Here is a 12,128-nt window from a genome sequence, read left to right on the forward strand (position 1 = left end):
CAGATAGTTGTCTTCCAAATTTCTTGACAGAGATGAGTGAGTGTCTCCTGTGCCGCCTCACTTTCTTGAAAGATTTCAATTTTTATTCCATCAATTCCTGGTGCCTTTTTCTTTGCCAATTCCTTCAATGTATCTTGGACTTCCTCCCTGAGTATCATTATCTCTTGATCATATGGTACCTCTTGAAATGGTTGAACATTAACCATTTCCTTTTGGTACAGTGACTCTGTGTTTTCGTCCCATCTTCTCTTAAGGTGTTCTGCATCATTCAATAATTTGCCCAGAGAATTGGTCAATAACAAAAGTCGCGGCTTGAATTTTTTCTTCAGTTCCCCAGCTTGAAAAATGCTGAGCCTGTTCTTCCTTTTTGGTTTTCTGATTCCAAATCTTTGCACATTTTATTATGATAAAATATGGACCATATAAGACCCTTGAAATAATTTGGTTTGGCTCTCCCAAGAAAACCAAAGTTTCAGCCATCACAGTGTTATTGTTGTTAAGTGTTGTCAAGTGGGTTCTGACTCATAACAAGCCTGTATAGGATTTCTGAGGAGCAGCTGGTGAGTTCAAACTGCTGTTCTTTCTGGATCAAACCAACCTTGTGTTCGAGTGCTTATCTTACAACACCACACCATGACTGTAGCCATTACATTTGTTGTTGTCATTAAGTGCTGTTGAGTCAGTTCCAACTCATAGCCAACCCTATATAGGGTTCCAAGGAGCCATACTTGAGATCTGGTGCATTATCCTACAGCACCACACCAGGACTCCAGCCTTCACATTGGTGGTGGTGGTCGTGGTGGTGGTGGTGACGTGCTGTGGAGTCTGTTCCAACTCACAGTCACCCTGTATAGGATTTCCAAGACTGTAAATCTCACAGGAGAAGAAAGCCTAATTTTTCTCCTAACCTTTTGGTTAGCAGCTCAGCTCGTAAGCTACTACTCTACCAGAGTTCCTTGGCCATCACATTAGGGGTTTGTTAATTAAATGTGTGACCAAATATGGTAGTGGTAATGTGCTGAGGAGTCAGTTCTGACTCATAGCGAGCCTACGTAGGTTTCTGAAAATGTAAATCTTTAAGGGAGTGGAAAGCCTCATCTTTCTTCAAACTGCTTACCTTGAGGTTAACAGCCCAACTCGTTACTACTATTTTTAAGTTGTGGGCTCTTCGAATGATGTTATAAATCTGGACACAAAAAATGTTCTCTTTCCCTAACTTAGTGAAATTTCAGCTTCAGCCACTATGCCCAGGACAAAATGAGGTATTTTTCATTAGCAATTGTTTTACGCTGATAAATGTTAAATTTCAAGTCAGGAACCAAGCATCCTTGTTCTTTATTACTGTCAAGTCTGGAGAAGTCATTAAAATAGGAAAGATGGAAGAATACTATAGACATCCAAGAGGAGTGAATTTTGTCAGGTGTTCCTGAAACATGTTGATCAATCTTTGTCCTTATCTTTACAGGGGATCAGGAAAATCCTCAACTCCAATTCTTTCTAAGTGGGGTCCTGATGTGGTGTTGTAAAATAAACATTGGACTGCTAACTGTAAGGTCAGCAGTTCAAACATACCAACAATAGCACTACTTCAATAGCACCTCAGAACTGACTCAATAACACTTAACAACAACAGGCAACACTCTTCCATCTTCATCATCAACCTTTGAGTTGGCCCTTCCTTCTCTGAACTTTGGAATCTAGGAGTCAATGATAACTCAAATCTCTGAGTGGTAAATATTTACCACTAATAAGAGTATTAATGTGAAAAAAGAATGATCCTAATACAACACAAAATAAATATATATAATACGCTAAAATGAAAATCAACATTTGGGCCAGAAGGCTGTCAGAAACAGACATTCTTGCACACATAGGCTTTCTCATTATACCAAGTGTCATAGGAAAAGCATCAAGCAGTGCAACGGTGGCTTTTCAGTGGAATGCTCCAATATGAAATGTTACTGTTTTAATAAGAACAAGAAGCAAGACCTTACTATCACTGTAAAAGCAGCAGGTAAACAGACACTTGTTGTTGTTAAGTGCCATTGAGTCAATTCCAACTCATATAGGCCCTATACAGGGTTTCTGAGGAATGATTGGTGGATTCGAACTGCCAACTTTGCAGTTCAAACCAACCCTGTAGTCCAGTGTTTATCCTACAGTGCCATATCAAAGAGATATTAAGGAATATCAAAGAGGTCATTTTTACAGCATACACAAAATTTTCCAAATGCTATATCATAGGAAAAGATATGTTAGAAAATGAAATCTCATAAGACCTTTTCCACAAAAAAATCATTTAGTATCAATATTTCACCAGAAGCTCTGTTTTTATAGTGATTGTTTCTCTTCCACTCTTGAGAAAAAGGAGGAGGAAAAATATTGATATGGTCTCACAAACTACAGAGAGGAACCAAGCTCTGACCTTTCAGAAATAAGCACTTTAATTTGTCACTTTTTGAGAAGGTTATATTTTCTTCCATGGGGCTTAGCATGTGATTTCCAAGGGCACTGAGTAGTAAACAAAGTCTCTGTGCATTCTGATAAATCTTCTTAAAATCAGCTATACTGACTCCTCCTCTGTAATGCATCACTCAACAGGAAATGCTTCTGATCCTCTGCTAAAGCCTCCACGTCAGCCAAGGCCACTGGGGTGTCTGTTTCCACTGAGGCTGCACCTTGTAGAAGCATTGATTAAACACACACACCAACATTGCCCTCAAATGGATTCTGATGCAAAGTGACCCTAAAGGACAGAGTCCCACAGGGTTTCCAAGACTGTAATCTTTACCAAAGCAGATGATCACATCTTTCTCCTGAAGAGCGCTGGTGAATTTGAACCACTGGCCTTTCAGTCAGCAGTTGTTTTAACCCCTGTGTCACCAAAGGTCTTAGAAATATAAGCAATACACTTGATTAAAGGATTAAATGTGAAGCAAAGAGTTGAAGTGTTTTTGTACAATGAAACCTGGCACAGCTGGACTCGACAGCACTGTCTTGTTTTTCTAGATCTTGCAAGTTTCCTACCTTTGGAAGCATATGGTCCTACCACTTTCCTACCACTCATTTTAGTGGCAAATACCTGAGTTTTCCTTCTCTGACAGGTTTCCACATTACACAGGTTCTGCCTTCCACAGGCTTTACTGGAGTCGTGGTGTAGCGCTGTGTAATGCGCCAGACTGCAAAGCCATTTGAACTGCAAGGTTGTCAGGGTCGCTATGGGTCGGAACCGACTCGACGGCACTTAACAACAACAACTGTATAACCAAATGAATGCTAGAAAATGTAGACTCTCCTCTCTTTCCTCCCAGGCTTACTAGGGAGGAAGGGAATTGGTTTCGCCCAGGAGACAGCAAGGGTGCTAGTTCTCACCATAGCCATAGTCTAGATGGAAGAAAGAGACTGTTATGTTAGATTGACCTGAAAAGAATACCTTGGAGCTGCTCATTTTATGGGGTTACAGGAATTTTTTAAGAGTGGTCAAGCGATCAATTTAATGGTTAATCTACTATGAGGCTGATAGTATTTAGGAACTAAGGATAATATGACAGATTATTCCCCTAGCTTAATAGAAGTTGTACTCCAGCGGTCAAGGAAAAGAGACAGACACTAAACTGTAAAAGAGATAGACACTAAAAAGCAAATAGTACTAGCAAATCTGATAAATGTTGTGAAAACAACTAAGAGAGATGTGATGAGGAGAGATTGTTATTGTTAAGTGTTGTGGAAAGCCTCATCTTTCTTCTACAGAGCAGGTTGGTGGGCTCAAACTGCTGACCTTACTGTCACAGTCTAGAGTCTGGTGCTTCTCCTGTGGAGCTACCATGCTATATAATTTGCATCAGAGCAGGATTCTTGACCTAAAAGTTAAATTACAAAAAGAAGGAAGGAGCTAAATATAGGTAGACTGGCAAGAACAATGTTCCAGGAAGAAGGAATAGCAAATGCTAAAATCCTAGAGAAAAAGCAAGACAGTCATTGTGGGCAGAAAAATTGTTGTTGTTATTGTTAGATGCTATTGAGTCAGTACTGACTCATAGTGACCCTGTGCAGAACAGAACGAAACACTGACTGATCCTGTGCCAACCTCACAATCATTGCTATGTCTGAGCCCAGTGCTGCTGCCAGTGTGCCAATCCATGTCATTGGGGGTCTTCCTGGTTTTCTCCAACCCTCTACTTTACAAATCATGATATCCTTCTCCAGGCACTGGTACCTCCTTATATTATGTCTGAAGTAAGAGGCAAAGTCTGGCCACTCTGACTTCCATGGAGCATTCTGGCTGTACTTCTTCCAACACAGATTAGTTTATTCTTTGACAGTCAATGGTACTTTTAATATTCTACTCCAACACCATAACTCAAATACATCAATGGTAGAAGATGATTTTGTAGAGGTAACAGAGACCAGGTCACACAGGATCTTGAAGGCCATGACAAGGAATTTAGATTTCATTTTAACTGAAATGGAAGTCACTAGAGGATTTTAATCAGGGCGCAATATAATCTTATTTCTTTGTTATAAGATTCCTCTGGTTGCTATGGGAAGGATGGCTGTAGGGAAGCAAGAACAGAAAGTTGGTTGAGAGACTTTCCACAGTAATCAAGACATGCCAGGACAGTGTTTTAGACTAGAGGAGTAGTAGTTCTAAAGAATGGCAGAATAAGAAAACGATTTTGATGTATGCTGAAAGAGCTGATGGTTGTGGTCCTCCCACTAGCTCTGGGAATCACTCATGTAATCTGCCTTTCTTCTCCAGTGGCAATCCACCTCTCCCAAATTCCATGTCAGATTGTGTAGGAGTGTAGCCATCTGCTGGAAGCCACCTGTCATATTGAGCAGGAGGTTCCTATAAGGACTGTATTCACCCAGTGAAACACAGTGCTAATTCTCTGGTTGAATGCTCTATCTTACAAACTGGCACCCTGGTACTAAGATTCTCATTGCCTCCAGTAACAGAGCATGTTCTGTTCCAGCAGGGAAGGTATTAGTCTTTGTTTCAATCCATTTCAGCTATTTGACACAATATTTCTATATCTTGGAATGATACAAAACCCATAACCAAATCCACTGCCATTGAATCAAGTCCAATTCCTCTGTTTAGGATTTCCGAGGCTGTAAATCTTTAAGGGAACAGAAAGCATCGTGTTTCTCCAATGAAGCAACTGGTGGGTTTCAACTGCCAACCTTGTGGTTAGCAGTCCAGTGCTTATCCTACAGCACCACCAGGGCTCCTTTACTTTAATACGCACACACACATAAGAGAAAGAAAGAAAAAACATTGTTGTTACTATTAAGATTGATGCATAGATGGACGTTTCTAAGCAATTTATTTATTTATTTTATATTAAAGACTTTTAAATTATAGAGCGATGGAATTCTGAAATGCTTAAAATTCTGAAACGCTCATCTCTGGTATCCTGACTGCTTAGTTAGACTACCATCTTCTGAAATGTAACGTCAGTTCACGAAATGTGATAGACAACCTCACATTATTGTTACTGGTGTTTGTCTACTGTCGATCGTGACTCATGGTTACACTATGTGTGCAAAGCAGAGCTGCTCCAGTGTTTTCTCGGCTGTGACCTTCTGGCAGAGGATTACCAGGCTTGTCTTCAGAGGTGTTTTTGAGTGGGGATACTGCTGAGAACTGCTTTCCATTTGCATTCAGAAAAGACACATCTCACTAATCACAATGAAACTGTATTGGTTTAAAAAGATGAACAACTAATCAGAAGCCTCTGGAATGAATTAAAAACACTGACAACTCAGAAATAAGACATAAGTGATCCTGTAAGGGAAAAGTACTTTTTAAAATTGTTTAAATATGCTTGTCTAAAATGTCACTAAAAGCTGTTATCTTCCACATTCCATTAACAACCCTACAATTTTCCCTTAGTGTTTTTAAATTAACTGTCTTCTCTCAAACATGACATTGATCAACATTTGAAGAAAATGGCTCCTGGCTTTGTTTTTTTGTTTTGCTTTATTGTTTTAATTTGTTGTTAAGTGCCATTGAGTTTCGGTTTGGACACATAGCAAACCTATATAGGGTTTCCAAGGAACAGCTGGTGAGCTTGAACCATTGATTTTTTGGTTCAAACCAATCTTGCAATCCAGTGCTTTAGCCTGCAGCACCACACCAGGACTCCTGTTTTAGTTTAGAAAACTGAAATATGCAGTGCATTTTTATGAAAGTTTATTCATGTTAGAGAGCGGCATGTTTCATATCACTTTAGGTTTCTGTGTACTGTCCAAAACTAAATTTGATTATTCTTTTATAAATTCTATAATATCTGTGATAGGAGAATGTTTAGCTCTTGCAAAACAACATCCTTGTGTCCGTGGAACATAACAACAGTGAAAGGTCAATTATTGGGCATTCTTTCATGCTGTGCAAATATACACAGGAAACTGGTTGGCATTGGTCTGCCTGAAATCTTTCATGAAGTTGTAAGAGAAACTTTAACTGGGCAGGTTAATGGAATGCTCTAGTATGTAGCCAGTCTCTCCCGCACATCTGATGTTTATCTGAGTCCTCCTAGTTAGGCAGTTTGCTCATGTCCCAGAGTTCTGACTGCCTTAAGTTTCACTGAGGCTATCTTACTCGCTTTTAACTATAAAAAGTTTACTCAGTTCAATTGAGCATTTAGCAAATGTACTATCAATGCAGTGGCACTGTGTAATAAACACTGGATTGCAAGCCATAAGGTCAAGCAGTTCCAGTCCACCAGTCACATCATAGGAGAAAGATGAGACTTTCTGTTCCTTAAAAGATTGAAAGCCTCAGAAACCCTATATAGGGTGGGTATGAGTCGGAACCTATTTGATGGCACGTCACATAAACAACAACACATTATGCAAGCACTATGGTTACAAATCGGGCTGTGAACCTAAAGGTCAGCAGTTTGAAACTACCAGCTGCTCCTCGGGAGAAAGATGAGGCTTTCTGCTCCCATAAAAATTTACAGCCTTGAAAATTCTGTACAGGGTCGATATGGGTCGGAACCGACTCGACGGCACTTAACAACAACAAAAAGTTTTGCGTTGGTATGCAGAGACTCATAAAACATGGACCAAGCCCTCTAGGAGTTCAGGATAGTTTAGGACTGATAAAAACCCTATTAATGGTGTTTGGAGCTGGAGACAGCTGAGCCCTGACTGAGCTACGACTAAGCCTTCCAAGAAGAATCGCCTCCCCCACCCCCACCCCCAGTCTCTGCCAATTTAACTTGTTCCTGCGCCTCCCAGCACAGTCCAAGCCCGAATCAAGGTGTGTTCACCTGTGTCTTCCATCCACGACATAGACACGGCCAGACAGCATCACGGAAAGCAGCAAGATGCCTAGGATTCACTTCTGTCCTGCCTCTCCAGTCGATGAGAGGAACCCCTCCGGTATTGGGGAGATCTCGATTTCTTGCATCCTGCTTCTCCTCACCCAGTGAATTAGAAGACTGTTAGCATACCCATGGTAACACGGAGGCTGAGAGAGCCTGACATAAATTCTTGCTTGCCGGAATCTGATGCTTCTACCTGATGTATGGATGAAAATAACTATGACACAGAAAGGTGTTCCACATACTTCTTGAAGTGCAAAAACTGCCGGAAATTCTGGAGTTCAGTCATGATCCAGAGAACAAAGAATGGAGTGAAGCCACCTATGCCTACAGCAACTGAAAGAAATGAAATCTTGGGAGCAATGGGGGAAATGACCTACTGTGTATACATTAACATTGTGTACATAACTTTGAAAAAAAAAATCCTATTCAAGTTTTTAGTTTGTAATGTGGTATTAGATATGTTTTACTATTTTGTTTTATTTTTAAATTATGAGAGCATAATAATTTTCACCAGTGATCTGTCAGATTGTTGTACTCTCTGTGGTGGCTTGTGTATTGCTGTAATGCTAGAAAGCTATGCCTCTGGTATTTTAAATATCAGCAGGGTCAAGAACCAAACCAATGGCATTATAGGAAGAAGACCAAGCAGCATTGAAGGCATTTGCAAAAAAAAAAAAAAAAAAAACCAAGGCTCCAGGAATGGATGGAATACAAATGGAAATCTTTCAACTAATTTATGGAGCACTGGAGATGGTCAACCTTCTCTGTAAAGAAATTTGGAAGACAGCTACTTGTTCAGTTGATTGGAAGAGATCCAATATTTGTGTCCATTCCAAAGAAAGGTGATCCAACAAAATGCAGATATTATCAAACAATATCATTAATATCACATGCAAGTAAAATTTTACTGAAGATAATTTAAAAATGGTTGCAACGGTACATGAACAGGGAACTGCCAGAAAATCAAGCCAGATTCAGAAGGCAACATGGAACTAGAGATACCATTTCTGACATTAGATGAATCTTGACTGAAAGCAGAGACTATCAGAAAGATGTTTATTTGTGCTTTATTGACTATACAAAGGCTTTTGACTATGTGGATGATGACAAACCATGGATAACATTGTGAAGAATGGGTATTCCAAAGCACTTGTGCTCATGAGGAACCTGTACATATACAAAGAGACAAGTGTTAGAGCACAACAAGGGGATGTTGAATGCTTTAAAATATAATGAAAAGTGTGTGCCAGGGTTGTATCCTTGCACCATACTTATTCAGTCTCTATGCTCAGCAAATAATCCAAGAACCTGGATTATATGAAGGAGAATATGGCATCAGAATTGGAGGAAGATTTATTAATAATCTGTGATATGCAGATGATGCAACCTTGCTTGCTGAAAGTAATCAAGACTTAAAATACTTACTGATAAAGATCAAAGACTACAGCCTTAAATATAGGTTGAACAACAGTATAAGGAAAACAAAAACTCTCACCACTGGGCCAATAAATAACATCATCACAATGGAGAAAAAAAATGAAGTTGTTAAAGTCTTCATTTTGCTAGCAACCACCATCAATACTCAAGGAAGCAGTTGCCAAGAAATAAAATGGAGTATTGAATTAGGTAAAACTGTTGCAAATGACTTTTTTAAAACGCTCAAGAGAAAAGATATCACTTTGAGGATTAAGATGAACCGGAACCAAGCCATGGTATTTTGTTGTTGTTGTTGTTGTTGTTGTTAAGTTCCTTGGAATCGGTTCCGACTCATAGTGACCCTGCACAGGGTTTCCGAAGCTGTAAATCTTTACGGGAAGAGAAAGCCTCATCTTTCTCCCGTGGAACAGCTGGTAGTTTTGAACTACTGACTTTGAGGTTAGCAGTCGACTCGTAACCACTACGCTACCCCTCAAATGCATGTGAAATTTGGAAAATCAATAAGGAAAATCTTAAAAGAATCAATGTATTTGAGTTATGGTGTTGGAGAAGAATATTGAATGAACTGCCAGAACAAACAAATCTGTCTTGGGAAAAGCACAGCTCCTTAGAAGCCAGGATGGCAAGACTTTGTCTCTCATACTTTTGAAGTGTTAATCAGGAAAGACCAGGCCCTGGAGAAGAACATCATGCTTGGTAAAGTGGAGGGTCAGAAAAAAAAGTAGATTCCCCCAACAACATGGGTTGACACCATGGCAATAGCATTGGGCTCAAACAGTAACAAGCGTGAGGATGGCACAGGACCAGGCAATGTTTGGTTCTATTGTGCATAGGGTCACTATGAAGTAAGACCAACCTGAAGACATTTAATAACAACAGGGTACCCAGGGTATACAGATTTCAGCATTGCTTTCATATTAAAACAGATTAGAAAGAGAGACGGATCACTTCTGAATGGTTGTCAAATATAGTGTGCCATAGTGCCAGAAAATGAACTCTTCAAGTTGAAAGCTACTCCTCAAAGCAGAGTAAACCTTAATCACTTGAACAGAGTGAAGCTTTTGGGACCTTCATTTGCTTATGAGACACAGCTCAAAATGGGAAGAAACAGCTGAAAAAATCCATTAATAATCAGAATCTGCAATTTAAGAAATATTAATCCATGAAAAGTAAAAGTCATCAATAATGTACAGCATAAAGACTGATATTCTAGTCATTAATGGCTGAAACAGACTAGTACTGACCATTTCGAATTGGTCCATTATATGGTTTACGATGCAGAAACAATGTATAGAACAGGAATGATGTCACATTCATTGTCCAAAAGAGTATTTCAAGATCCATCTTGAAATTCAATGCTGTCTGTGATAGGATAATATAGCTATGTCTACAAGGAAGACCAGTTAATACCACTATACTTCAAATTTACATACCAACTGCTAAAGTCAATGATGATGAAATTGAAGAATTCAGCCAACTTCTTCAGTCTGAAATTCATCAACATGCAGTCAAGATGCATTGATAATTATTAGTGGTTGCAATGCAAAAAAACAAGAAGAAGTATCAGTAATTGGAAAATATAGCCCTGGTGATATAAATTATGCTTGAGATCATATGATAGAATTTTGCAAGCCCAATAACTTATTCATTGCAAATACCTTTTACAACAACATGAAATGTGACTTTACATGTGGACTTCATGAAACAGAATACACAGGAATCGTATTATATACTACATTTGTGGGAAGAGACAATGGAGAAGCTCAATACCATCAGCCAGAACAAAACTGAGGCAGGCTGTGGAACAGACAGACCATCAATTGCTCATATGGAAGTTCAAGAAGATGATGAAGGAAATTAAAATAAGTCCACAAGAGCAAAAATATGGCCATAAATATTTTCCCTCTGAATTTAGAGATTCTCTCAAAAACAGATTTGATATATTAGACACTAACGATGAGAGACCAAAAGAGTTGTGGGATAACATCAACAACATCATATATGAAGAAATCAAAAAGTCATTAAAAAGGAAAGAAATTAAAGATCAAAATATATATCAGAAGAGACTTTGAAAATTGCCCTTGAATACATCTATTGGAATAAATGATGTAGTAGAGGTGGCAAGATGGTGGTCTAGGCAGAAACACTACACAGACAAACCCTCTACAACAAATATACAAAAGACCCAATGGAACAAATGCAAATGATAGTCCTGAAACTCTGAGCTTCAGATGACAAGATTGAGTAGGTTAAATGCTCACTAGGAGAGAAAACTGAGCAGACATGGCCAAAAAAAGAGACAGACTGATGACCTGCACTGGAGGACCAGACACAGTGTGGCCATCTTAGACTTTCATGAGCTGCTTTAAAGAAAAGAAGCTTGGTGGTGCAGAGGCATACCAGTGGCATGTGAAAATAAAGGTATGATTTTTTTTTTCTTGCTCCTCATGCTTCCCCAGTGACGAAAGTCATGGCTAGCCACTGCCCATGTATACTTCCAGTGAAACTCTCACTTTCCCGGAGTCAGAGACACTCAGTAGTGAGAGGTGCCGTTGTGAGCCCCATCAGAATAAGTTGGGAGCTCTCTGCATCAAACCCTGCCCCAAATCTGCAGAAGTGGCCCTGGTCAGCCATAGACTAGCCTTCACGAGAAGAAGAAGCTGAATGTGGGGCAGGAGAATAGGGAGAAGGGTCTTGTTGGATGGCTGGGTGCAGCTTGGCCATTTTGAACTTTTGTGGGTGCTGTTTTGAAGTCAGAGGGCAGCTTGGTGGTGGAGAGATGGGCAATTACTTTTTTCTCGTTCCCCACCCACATTACCCTGAGTAATGGCCAACCACCACCCAACTGCATCCCCAGTGAAGCGCCTCTTCTCTGGTGGTCAGAACCACACAGTGGTGAGCCATTTAATGTAAGCTTCATTAAGTGAGTAGGGAGCAATCTGAACCAACCCTGGTGCCCAGATTTAGTTGGAGCCAGCTCCAGACCTGCAGAGCCAGTTCTGGCCAGCTCTGAAGTAGTGGGAACTCTTGCCTCAGCTGCTTTCTGGAACAGAAAGATTTTGATCCCAGCTTCTTTGGGGCCTGAGCAATCTACTTCTGGATAGGTTGCCAAGAACAGGAAACATCTAGGCTTGTAGGAACTCCATCTAAGACCTAGTGTCACACCAGGAGCACACATGTCATTTGATTTCTTGACTAGTGTCCTTATGACTGTTGATTGTGGATCTAAGCAAAATGAAGTCTTTAACAACTTCAATCTTTTCTCCATTTATCATGATGTTATTTATTGGTCCAGCTGTGAGGACTTTTGTTTTTCTTATCCTGATCTTCATCAGTAAGTATTTTAAATCA

General features: G+C 39.8%; 1 pseudogene; it reads left to right on the top strand.

Moving 5' to 3' along the window:
• LOC102813338 overlaps positions 1 to 12,128 on the top strand; it is a 26,979-nt pseudogene that overhangs the window by 2,588 nt on the left and 12,263 nt on the right.

Source organism: Chrysochloris asiatica, unplaced genomic scaffold, assembly GCF_000296735.1.
Source record: "Chrysochloris asiatica unplaced genomic scaffold, ChrAsi1.0 scaffold00146, whole genome shotgun sequence".
In the NCBI taxonomy this organism is placed as follows: Eukaryota; Metazoa; Chordata; class Mammalia; order Afrosoricida; family Chrysochloridae; genus Chrysochloris; species Chrysochloris asiatica.